Below are 12,562 nucleotides of genomic sequence, written 5' to 3' on the forward strand. Positions count from 1 at the left end.
ATGACATACGAAGCGTCCCCGAGTCGGCAAAGCCATGGACTCTTTAAGACACTACGAGACCACTGTAAAATCAACCGTATACAGGCGGACCACTAGACGTCGAACCCCAATCTCATATCATGCGTCTGTCGGAAAGATATCCTAAGGCTACTTGAATTCCCACTTATAAACTCCCGAAACTTTCTGGTTATGCAATCTGGTGTAGGGGATACAGGGGACACAAAATATATCACCCAAACTAACAATCCCTAGATCCAGCTGTATCCATCCGTCAACACATAACCAAGAAACCTTCGGAAATCGTTTACCTCAACCTTCGAAAAACATCCGTTATACAAGTTATGGCAATACTCCCGAACTCCCGCCCCAGTACTGGGTGGCGTCGAGGTGATCTCACCAACAACTGCATAAAAGAGATTTCGATGTCGGCGAAACTCAGGTATTCCAGAACTGCAACGATAAAATTGTGACGACAACACCTCGGAGCTCAACTCCCCGGGACACTGCCACAACCCCTAAATGACAGGAGGCACCAAGAACAATGTTCTCGTCACAAATCGATCGGAACGATTCCAAGATACCCGCGTGATCCTAAAAAAATTTTAGTGAAATTTGAGGAGAGAATAGTCAAAACTTCTACGTCAGGAGACCTCACCAGAGCGACGAAGGGACTGAGGAGTAAAAAGAATCCTACTCTCCGATATATATAATCCTAAGACTCAAAACATTTTGTTCTAGACTCAACAACGCCAGCGATTCGATCAAGCAGGGGGCTCCTAAGTCGGGGATGGCTCTGATTACCAACTTGTAACGCCCACGATGCGGCTATATCTCCCACGTGTCGAGGCACGACTTAGAGGCATAACCGCATAGTGGTTTTGTCGCAAGAAGGGTCATCTTCACACAATCCCATGTAATGAACAAGAATGGGATAAAGAGTTGGCTTACAATCGCCACTTCACACAATACATAAATATCATCATACATCATCCAAAATACAATCATATAGACCGACTACGGTCAAAATCCAGATGAAAATAAGACAACCCCAAATGCTAGATCCCCGATCGTCCCAACTGGGCTCCACTACTGATCATCAGGAAAAGACACATAGTAACGACCACGTTCCTCGTCGAACTCCCACTTGAGATCGACGCCATCGTCTGCACTGGCATCGTCGGCACCTGCAACTGTTTTGGTAGAATCTGTGAGTCACGGGGACTCAGCAATCTCACACCCGCGAGATCAAGACTATTTAAGCTTGTAGGAAAAGGATGGTGCAAAGAGGTGGAGCTGCAGCGGCAAAAGCATATATGGTGGCTAACTTGCGCAAATGAGAGCGAGAAGAGAAGCAACGGAACGGACGTCATCTAGCAATGACCAAGAAGTGATCCTGAACACCTACTTACGTCATACATAACACAGACCGTGTTCACTTCCCGGACTCCGCCGAGAAGAGACCATCACGGCTACACACGCATTGATGTATTTTAATTGGGTCAAGTGACAAGTTATCTACAACCGGACATTAACAAATTCCCATCTGCCTCATAACCGCGGGCACGGCTTTCGAAAGATAATACCCTGCAGGGGTGTCCCAACTTAGCCCATCATAAGCTCTCACGGTCAACGAAGGATAAACCTTCTCCCGGAAAGACCCGATCAGTCTCGGAATCCCGGTTTACAAGACATCTCGACAATGGTAAAACAAGACCAGCAAAGCCGCCCGAATGTGCCGACAAATCCCGATAGGAGATGCACATATCTTGTTCTCAGGGCACACCTGATTGTCCAAGCTTCCGATAGGCCAGACCAGAGTTGCCCCTGGTGGCCACCGGCGACTCACAGTTTGGACCAATACTCAGAGGAGCACTGGCCCGGGGGTTTAAAACAAAGATGACCCTCGGGCTCTAGAAAACACGGGGGAAAAGGTATAGGTCGCAAATGGTAAAACCAAGATTGGGCCTTGCTGGAAGAGTTTTATTCAAGGCGAACTATCAAGGGGGTCCCATAAATCACCCGACCGTGTAAGGAACGCAAACTCAAGGAACATAATCCCGGTATAACAGTAACTAGGGCGGCAAGAGTGGAACAAAACACCAGGCATAAGGCCGAGCCTTCCACCCTTTACCAAATATATAGATGCATTAATTAAATAAGAGATATTATGATATCCCAACATATCCATGTTCCGACATGGAACAAACTTCAACTTCACCTGCAACTAGCAACGCTATAAGAGGGGCTGAGCAAAAGCGATAACATAGCCAAACAACGGTTTGCTAGGAAAGGATGGTTAGGGCTGACATGGCTAAAATGGGAGACGTGATAAAGCAAGTGATAGGAAGCGGAGCATGGCAATAGAGCGAACAACTAGCATAGCAAAGATAGAAGTGATTTCGAGGGGTGGTCATCTTGCCTGCAAGATTCTCAGAGTTGTCGAAAGCTTGATCCTGGTAAGCGTACTCGACAGGTTCCTCGTTCACGAACTCTTCTCCCGGCTCTACCCAAGACAAGAACATAAACAAACGGAACCACAATCAGCAACGAGAAATGCGCAAGCAACATGATGCAAAACATGTATGATATGCAAGATATGATATGCGATGCATATGCGTGCTCCGGAAGGAAAATGATGAACATGGCAGTAACTTGGCAAACCAAGCATGCCACTGGAAAGATGAGATGATTTCGGTCGAAATCGATATAAAGATCACCGGAATCGGATGCACGGTTTGCAAATGGCAAGCAAAACAAGAATGACACTAATCTGCGATAAACAGCAAGATAGCACTTAAAATGCAACAAGCAACAATGCTACAGCACCCCAACATAGCAACAAAGCACATGGCAGTAATCTACAGGAGATGCTTGACAAAAGATGAACACTGAGCTACGGCTAGTTCACAACATATCAAGCACAAACAAGCATGGCAAAAGTGCAAAAGATTACAGGTTCACAGACTTTGTGAAAAACTGGACATGGCAGAAATCAGCATCAGGTAGCAATGTTCAGAGCACGAAATCAACATGCTACAGGAACTTAACATAGCAAAACAAGGCATGGTAGTGTTCTACTAAATGCACATGACAAAAGTCCCTTACTGACCATAAGCCAAAAAGGACCAGAAGATATGATGGCAAGCATGTAAACATAGCAAGTTTCGTTATCAGGTTTCAGACTTAGCAGAAAACAGAGCATGGCAGAAATATTAATATGTAGGCCTCTTTGTGAGCTTGATGCACTCACTACAGAGCAATTCATGACAAACCAAGCATACCTACAGTAAGATGGCATGTTTATGAAGCTATCCATGGCAAGAACAATTGCATAGCATGTATGGATCAACTACAATAAGCTTGGCAAAAATGCATATCATGTTAAGAATCTGCCAGAAATATTTTATAGCAAAGTAGAGCAAGATTGAGTCATGCTATGGCACTCTAAATTGCAAACAATTGCAGGAATGGATCAATTACAACTATAGCTACAAAACATACTTACTGAACATCTCCAAAATATGCATGGATCTCTCTGTAGCATCAAGTTTACATGGCAACAAAATTACAGCAGACGAGGACTTAGAGAAATCACTAAGTCGCTGAAATCAGAAATATTACGGGGCCTAATTTGCATGCTTGTGCTAGTCACCACAGAGATCACAAAAATACATGGACTATACCACTGGAAAGATGGAATGGCATACTTCAAAACACATGTAGAGCTGATGCTCAAAAGATGTACAGCTTAAATGACACAAAAATGACAAATCTCCAAGTTCTGCTAAGAACCAGAGATTAACAGCAACTAGCCCTCTTCCAACGAAGATTTGGGCATCAAGATGACCTCTAATGAACATGGTGCAATTGAACAAAATGAAGATCATCACGAGACGAACAATATGACATACTATACGCGCGAATCGGAGCTACATGCACAGAGTTATCACATCGGGAACAGGAGCACTTGCTGAAGATTTTCCAGACTTGGAGAAAAAAAGGGGGTCGCGAGAAAAGTCAACGTACGGTGCAGTTGGATCTGGATCGAGCTGTTCGCTCGAGCTCGGGCTCGGGCCGATGGCGTTCCCGACGGGGAGGAAGAGGAGGCCGGAGGGCGACGGTCGGCGAGGGGAGCCGGAGGCGGAGCCACGGGTGGCCGGAGGAGGAGCACGGCCGGCAGCGGCCGGAGAGCTCGCCGGCGACGCGGGCACAGGCGGCGCAGCCGCGGCGGCGAGGCGGCGATGGCCGGCGGCGGCGGGCGCGCGGGGAGGCGGCGGACGGGGCGCGGGCGCGGGTGGCGGCGATGCGGGCCGGCGGGCCCGCGGCGGGCTCGCGGGCCTGCGCGGTGGGAGGTCGGAGACGGCCACGTGGCGCGCTGCGATTCGTCCGCCGGCGCGGGCGGACGGTCCGGCGCAGGCGGACGTTGTCCGGCGGCGCGAGGTGGAAGACGCTAGGGTTAGACTGCGATTTCGTTTTTTCGGGATGCCCACATATTTATAGGTAGAGGGAGCTAGGAGACTCCAAATGAGGTGCGGTTTTCGCCCACACGATCGTGATCGAATGACCTAGAGCATGGAAGAGAGTTTGGTGGGTTTTGGGCTGGTTTTGGACGGGGTTTTTGCTGGACACTCAAATGGACTTTGCGGATGCCCGGTTAACCGTTGGAGTACCAAACGACCTCCGAATGGAACGAAACTTGACCGGTAGTCTCCGGGTGGTATATTAAGACCACTTGACAAGCCTCGGTCCATTCCGAGAAAGTTAGACACACGCACACGAAAGAAAACAAGAGGGGTGCACCGGAGGAGATAGGAGCGCCGGATTGCAAAACGGACAACGGGGACAATGCTCGGATGCATGAGACGAACACGTATGCGAATGCAATGCGCATGATGACATGATATGAAAATGCATGACATGACAAAATACAAAACGAAAGACAAAACCCGACAACGGAGGGAAAATCATAACACATAGCCGGAAATGGCAAGAGTCGGAGTTACAAATATGGCAAGTTACATGCGGGGTGTTACACCAGGATCATAGGGCCACATGTCCGTGACGGCATTGTCGTTCGCTTGTTCACCGGTGCTCGTTGAGGAGACGGAGGTTGCAGCACAGGTCCTCCTGCGCTGGTAGCTCTTCCGCCATTAGGGTGTCGAAGTGGGCCGCACCTGCTCTATGGTGAACACGGCATGAACCGGCTTGGACAGTGGCGTCGGCTCCTGGTCGGAAGCTACCTCCATCGTCTGATTGTCGTCGCTCAGCTCGACGAGCTCACTGGCGAGCCAGCATGTCCGACTGCTGGACCGACCCGCTGCCAAGCACGAGTCTGACTGCCCTGGCCCACCCAGACCGCCTCCCTCGCCCACGTGTGCTTTCCGCCCGAAACGGTCAGCGCCGCCCGCCCCGCTTCCCGGTGCAGGCGATTGCTCCGCCTTCAAATGACACAAGTGTCGTCCGTCCGTCCGTCTGCCGCCCACATTAATGATACGCGGTTGCCGAGGAGGCTACTTCGGCGCCACACGTCCGTCCCTCCGCCGCCCACCATTGCTATATAAACTGTTGCACCGGCCATAGCCGCAGTCATCCGCCTCCGTTCCCTTTCTTCTATCCACACCACTACTGCCCACCATGGCTTCCTCGCGCTCCAGCACTCTTCGGGACGGGCGGACGACGAACCACAAGGAGATGGCATCCATTGCTGCCGACTGCCTGGCCGGCAGGAAGCCGGAGGACGACGACGTCCTAATGGAGGACATGGTAGTCGATGATCCGGCGCCAACCCCCTCCTCCGCGCCATCCTCGCTGGTGCATTGCACCATGACCATCTGTCACGCCCAATATGCGACCCTAGCCGAGAGGAACTCGAAGGTCCCACCAAGGATAGACCCGCATATTGAAACGCTTTTGCAAGGTGGATATCATTACATCATACCATTAGATAATAGTTGGGGATACATACATAAGGCGCAAACGCCCCAAGAATACATCAACATCATACAAGAGAAACAACATCCGACTATGGATGTAACATAAACAGAAACTCAAACAATATCCACCCTGCTAGCCCAGGCTGCCGACCTGGAACCTATCCCCTGATCGAAGAAGCGGAAGAAGAACTCCAAAACAAGTAAACATCGCTCTCGCGTCATGATCATCGCAATACCTGTACCTGCAACTGTTGTTGTAGTAATCTGTGAGCCACGAGGACTCAGCAATCCCATTACCATGGGTATCAAGACTAGCAAAGCTTAATGGATAAGGAAGGGGTAAAGTGGTGGGGTTGCAGCAGTGACTAAGCAAGTATGGTGAATAACTTATGAAACAAGAGCGAGAAGAGGAGCTAAGCAAACGGTCGCCAACTAGTAATGATCAAGAAGTGATCCTGAACTCCTACTTACGTCAAACATAACACAAACCATGTTCTCCTCCCGAACTTCCTCGAAAAGAGACAATCACGGGTACGCACGCGGTTGGTGTATTTTAATTAAGTTTACTTCAAGTTTACTACAACCGGATATTAACAAATTCCCATCTGCCACATAACTACGGGCACGGCTCTCGAAAGTTTATACCCTGCAGGGGTGTCCCAACTTAGCCCATCACAAGCTCTCACGGTCAACGAAGGATATTCCTTCTCCCGGGAAGACCCGATCAGACTCGGAATCCCGGTTACAAGACATTTCGACAATGGTAAAACAAGACCAGCAAGACCGCCCGATGCGCTGACATCCCGATAGGAGCTGCACATATCTCGTTCTCAGGGCAACACCGGATGAGCACTCCATACAACTAAAACCAGCCCTCAAGTTTCCCCAAGGTGGCGCTGCAAAGGACTCTAGTTCGGACCAACACTTAGAGAAGCATTGGCCCGGGGTGGTTAAAATAAAGATGACCCTCGGGTTGGCCGACCCAAGGGAAGGGTAATAGGTTGTTAGGCAAATGTAAAACCAAGGTTGGGCCTTGCTGGAGGAGTTTTATTCAAAGCGAACTGTCAAGGGGTTCCCATAACACCCAACCGCGTAAGGAACGCAAAATCAAGGAACATAACACCGGTATGACGGAAACTAGGGTGGCAAGAGTGGAACAAAACACCAGGCATAAGGCCGAGCCTTCGACCCTTTACCAAGTATATAGATGCATTAATTAAATATAAGAGATATTGTGATATCCCAACATGTCCATGCTCCAACATGGAACAAACTTCAACTTCACCTGCAACTAACAATGCTATAAGAGGGGCTGAGCAAAAGCGGTAACTTAGCCAAACAACGGTTTGCTAGGAAGGAGGGTTAGAGGCTTGACATGGCAACATGGAAGGCATGATAACAAGTGGTAGGTAGCGCGACATAGCGCTAGAGCGAACAACTAGCAAGCAAAGATAGAAGTGATTTCAAGGGTATGGTCATCTTGCCTGAGATTCCGCAAGGAAGAAGAACGAGTCCATGAAGAAGATGAAGCCATGAAGACGAACCAAGCGTAGTCGAACGAATCCTCACGATCACAACGAAACAGGAACTAACGAGGAGAAGCACATCCGGAAAGAAGCAAACAACACGGTAAACACTCAACACATAATGAGACATGATGCTCAACCAAGTATGATGCATGACAAGGCTACATGAAGCTACTCATGGCAAGAGATGATGCATACAAGAACAACACATCAAAGCAAGTTTAAATGAGGCCGGAAACTACATAGAACAATTCCGGTAAGTCCTCATATGCAAATTTCGAAATTTGCTACTGTTCTGCCCTAAACACAATTTTAATGTTGTTAAACAGCAAAATAAAGATGCACCAAGATGATCTACACTAAATTCTAGTCAAGTTACATATAAAGTTCATTTAATTTGGAGCTACGGTCTAGAAGATATGAGCAAAACAAGTTAAGCATGGCATTGATGCAAAATGCATTCAAACATCAAGCAAACACACTCAAAACATGGATGCAACAAGGTAACATGAAACTACATGCAAAACTAAGCAAGTTTCATATAGAGCACACTCAAAACGGAGCAACGGTTCAACACATACACACTATACAAGTTTAAAGGACAAACTGTCCAAAACAGCAACTAGGCAACTTGCAAGCATCAAAACAACATGCTACAGCACTTCAACATGAAAACAAATGGCATGGACGTGATGTACAGGTAAAGCATGACAAAATATGAACACTGAGCTATCTCCATAAATCACTAGAACATGCTCAAAAGGACATGGGAAGATTGCAAATAATAACAGTTTCACAGACTTAGCAGAAATTCACTAGACAAAACAGACATAACATGAGGTTGCAATGTTTAGAGCTATCAAACAACATGCTACAACAAGATATCATGGCAAATAAAGGCAAATAACTGGAAGACACCTGGCGCACCAGATCCGGGGCGTTACACCATCGGCGAGGCCCGTGCCCAATACATGGACATGGTGAGGCAGAAGCGTGAGGAGCAGTTCCGGGAGGCGCAGGCCGACGCCGCCTACAACCACCATCTCCTCCAGGAGCACCTGCAGGCGGAGGAGCAGATCGCCGCGGAGCAGGAGGCGCTGCTCGACTCGTACCGCACCGCCCGCAAGGGCCGCCTCGAGCGGTGGCGGTACCGCATGCGGGTGGCGGAGGTTGCGGCCCCCTACAAAGAGGGCGATGAAGCGGGCGAGGCGCTGTTTGGCGAGACCGAGGATGAGGCAGAGGACAATGCCGGCTCCGACGAGTCCCCGCTCCGCTGGCGTGGATGAGGCCCTGCTCCGCCGAGGCCCCGCGGCGCCAACAACGAGGCAGAGGACACCGCCGGCTCTACCGAGGCCCTGCCCCACCGGCACCGAGGCGGAGGCCCTACTCCGCCGAGGCCCCGTGGCGCCAACAACGAGGCAGAGGACACAGCCGGCTCCGCCGAGGCCCCGCCCCGCCGGCACCGAGGCGGAGGCCCTACTCCACCGAGGCCTGCCGAGGCCCCACCTTGCCGGCAACGAGGGGGAGGATTTCCCCCGCTCCGCCCCGCCGGCAACGAGACAGAGGACATCGCCGGCTCCATCGAGGCCCCACCCCGCTACCAACGAGGCCACGCCACACAGAAAACGAGGAAGATTAGAACACGGTAGGTCGCCGCTGCTCGGGTCCAAGTAAGGCCACCGCTGCTACCCTCCGGTTGAAGCCAAGCTAGGCGGGTTGACCATTGACAGCCGATTAGCTTCTTGGTGGCGACGTGGAGTCGGAGAGCTATGTTGGAGAAGGATGCTGCTTCAGTTACTTAACTGCAAGTGCAGTTGGGTCACTGGCATGTGGGCCCAAGAGGCATCTGGCCCACATGTAAGTGACGCAACTGCACCTGCCGTTATGTCACTGAAGCTCAGTCCGCTGGAGAAGAAGCTTCTGTTCGGCTCAGCCCTTTTTAGTTGAAGAAAGTATGAAATGTAATGAAATCCAGCAGTGTATGAATGAATTTAGTTCGATTTGTTTGAATTCTTGTATCACTGGCATTGGATGAACATGCAAAACAATACATACTAGCATTATTCCCAGGGTGATCACCTCGTTTGCAGCAGTTTCACATGTACTCCCTCCGGTCCTTTTGAGTCTACATATAAGTTTTGTCTGAAGTCAAAGTATCTCTACTTTGACCAATCTTATAGAAAAAAGTATCAACATTCACAATGTAAAATCAACTGACTTGAAAGAAATCTAATACGCGAAGTAAAAAGGAACAAAGGGAGTACAAAATTTAGCGTTCCTGTACATTGCAATCAACACACAGACCTGGCAATTCATAGAGAACATTCAAAACAATCGATGATTATGCATCTCAGCGATTCACATGTCAGAGCCAATATTTACTTCACAACTAAAGAATAAAGAAAAATCTATCGATGTTGCTAACAGCAAAGGCCGTCCCATTCGAAAATATCAAACGCATGTCTTCTTGCTAACATCAATGAGCAAAATTTGACAAGGTTGTCCCATTCCAAAATGTCAAATGCATGTTGTTTTGCGTACATCAATGAGCAAACTTTGACAAGGTTTTCCCATTCTAAAATATCAAATGCCTATGATTGTGGAATGGGCAGGGTTTGCCATCAGTTCGGACATTGACATGGCACCTCGTGCTAAATAAACCAGCTGTTCTTTTTGTGCAGTTCCACCAAAATCAACCAAATTAATGCGTAGCTTGTATGATTTCGCCTTTATATGTTGCAATGCCTTGAATATATCGGCACCTCCTTTCTTGTGGTGGAAATGAATGATTCGAGAATATTTGATGTATTCGTGAACATTTTGTGCAGTTCCCATTGAAATCAAGCTGAGCACCCCTGTTTGCATAAATACAAAATGTGATTAGTATAAAGCAAACTGTACTATGAATTGACAGTTTAAACAGTCAACCTACATGATCCATGCAGAGCACACATTTAAGAAAGTGGAACTCGCCGGAAGGAATCGTAAAACAACATTGTACTGGCCATCACAACAACAAAGATGGAGATCCGTGAGTCCTTCTGAGCTGAAGTTAGTTTGTTCTTGTGGGCAATAATGTAACCATCCTTCAACTGCTCCCTTCTTAAGAAGAGAGGCTTGGCTTCTTTATCCTGGCATAATCGGAACTAGGCACTTCACGTACTCCATATTCTTCTTTAGAGGAGGATGATCCTGTTGTGCAAAGACAAGAGAACAACTAAATGCTAGCATCCCTGTTTGCTCGAAAAAAAAGGAAAGGAAATATTTAAAACAACACAGATGAAGCACTTCTCAAGGACAATACCACTTTCTCATGACAATATCTAAACAGTAGCACAACACCAATAGAAATGACAAAGCTCAATCATATGGATGAAATCCGTGGGCGAGTACCAACCTTTGTAAGGAGGCTTATTGTGTAGAGCATACAGATCAAGCACTTCTCCGGAACCATCTGTTGTTATCTATTGTGGTTGCCATGCTTACTATATACTCCTCGATTAGTTTAATGTTTCCAACATCTTCTTGTTCAGTTCCACTAAAATATATGGTATCTTCAAAGAAGATCCCTGTTTGCACAAGTAGAGATAATTACATATTACATTAAGAGTGGCATCAAATCAGTGGCAAAACAATTGCTCATTCTAGCCATAGCAATAAATTAAGATGCAAAACTATATCATTACTTGTGTCATCACAGTTCCAGTGCTTCATTACAGCACCGGGAGTTGATTTTTGTTTTTCTTCCGCTTGTTCTTCCCCTTCATCACTTGGTTCAATAACAGACAAGCTTCGCCTTCAATGTAAGATTTGGCATGTCAATTAGGGAGCACAAGTATAGCACTAAACAATGACGTTAATTTTCAGATGAAAGTGGCAAAATATAGGCCAGCAGTTGTGAAATATCCTTATCTTACCTCAATGGGATATTACGGTGCACATACAGATTGGAAGTCTTGTCTCCATTTGTGCAGTTCCCTAAAATCAAGCAACATTAGCGTACAAGTAGCACAACATATGAAAGCACACTACACAATCATGTGAAAGAAGGCTAGTACTGACCTCTCATGATGTGTAATTCAAACAACTCACAAGAAGAAGATCTGAACCAAATTTGCCAACACGGATAGGAAGTAAGATCTCCTCTTGTGCAGTTCCACTAAGATCAAGCAATCAAGCAACGTTGTCGATGTGACATTTTGGTTGAACTGCACAAAACACTCTTAAAACAAAAGTGTTTTGTGTAGTGCAACAAAAGGTCACAATAGCAACGAGGTGAAGTAGATAACCCTATTTACACAGAGGTGCAAAGGAAACAGCTAGTGGTCAATAACGGTGGATGACACAGAAGCCAACAAAAAGAAGCATTGAACTTATCTAAATGGTAAAGAAAGCAAGACAGTAGCATTTCTCAAACGGTGGCATTGATTAATATTAACAGAGAGATTATATTAACAATAAAATTTGTTAAACATGTATTTTGCTTTTAACTGTGGCATTGCATCAATTTTCCAGCAGCATTATTAGAGGGTGTTTGTTTACAGGGAAATTTTGCTGTAGGGACTAAAAAAGTCCGTGTCAGTCCCATCTAAACCAAACAGGAGGGACTTTTAGGGACTAAAGAAAGAAGACCCCGAGGGAGAGTCTTTTTGGGACTTTTTCCAACAGTTGCCCCGCATCGCAGGTTGTCTCTATTAGTTCATTACTAGGGGTAACATGGTCTTTTAGCATGTCATTTAATAACCTCTAGTCCATGTTTAGTCCCTGGAACCAAGCAGGTAGGGACTAGGGAGTTTTTAACCAAACAGGGACTTAGATTAACAACAACTAAAGAGTTGCACGGGACAGTGGACGCACCAGCACCATGTGCATCTACCGATGTATGAAGGGGTGATGCACAGTCTGTTGCAACAAAGAACAAAAACAACCAAGGAGCATATTTGTGTTGGTCCCAGTTTTGTTATCTTTAGACACCTTTCCCTATGTGAGCGCAGCAAATCTAGTCCCGCTCAAACTCTCCAGCCTTGTCCCCCAAAACAAAGATCAGTTTGTTACAGATGTGTGTACTGCGTTTGTCATTGTTTCCCCTTTTTGACCAACGTA

Source organism: Triticum aestivum, chromosome 5D (genome assembly GCF_018294505.1).
Source record: "Triticum aestivum cultivar Chinese Spring chromosome 5D, IWGSC CS RefSeq v2.1, whole genome shotgun sequence".
NCBI lineage: Eukaryota > Viridiplantae > Streptophyta > Magnoliopsida > Poales > Poaceae > Triticum > Triticum aestivum.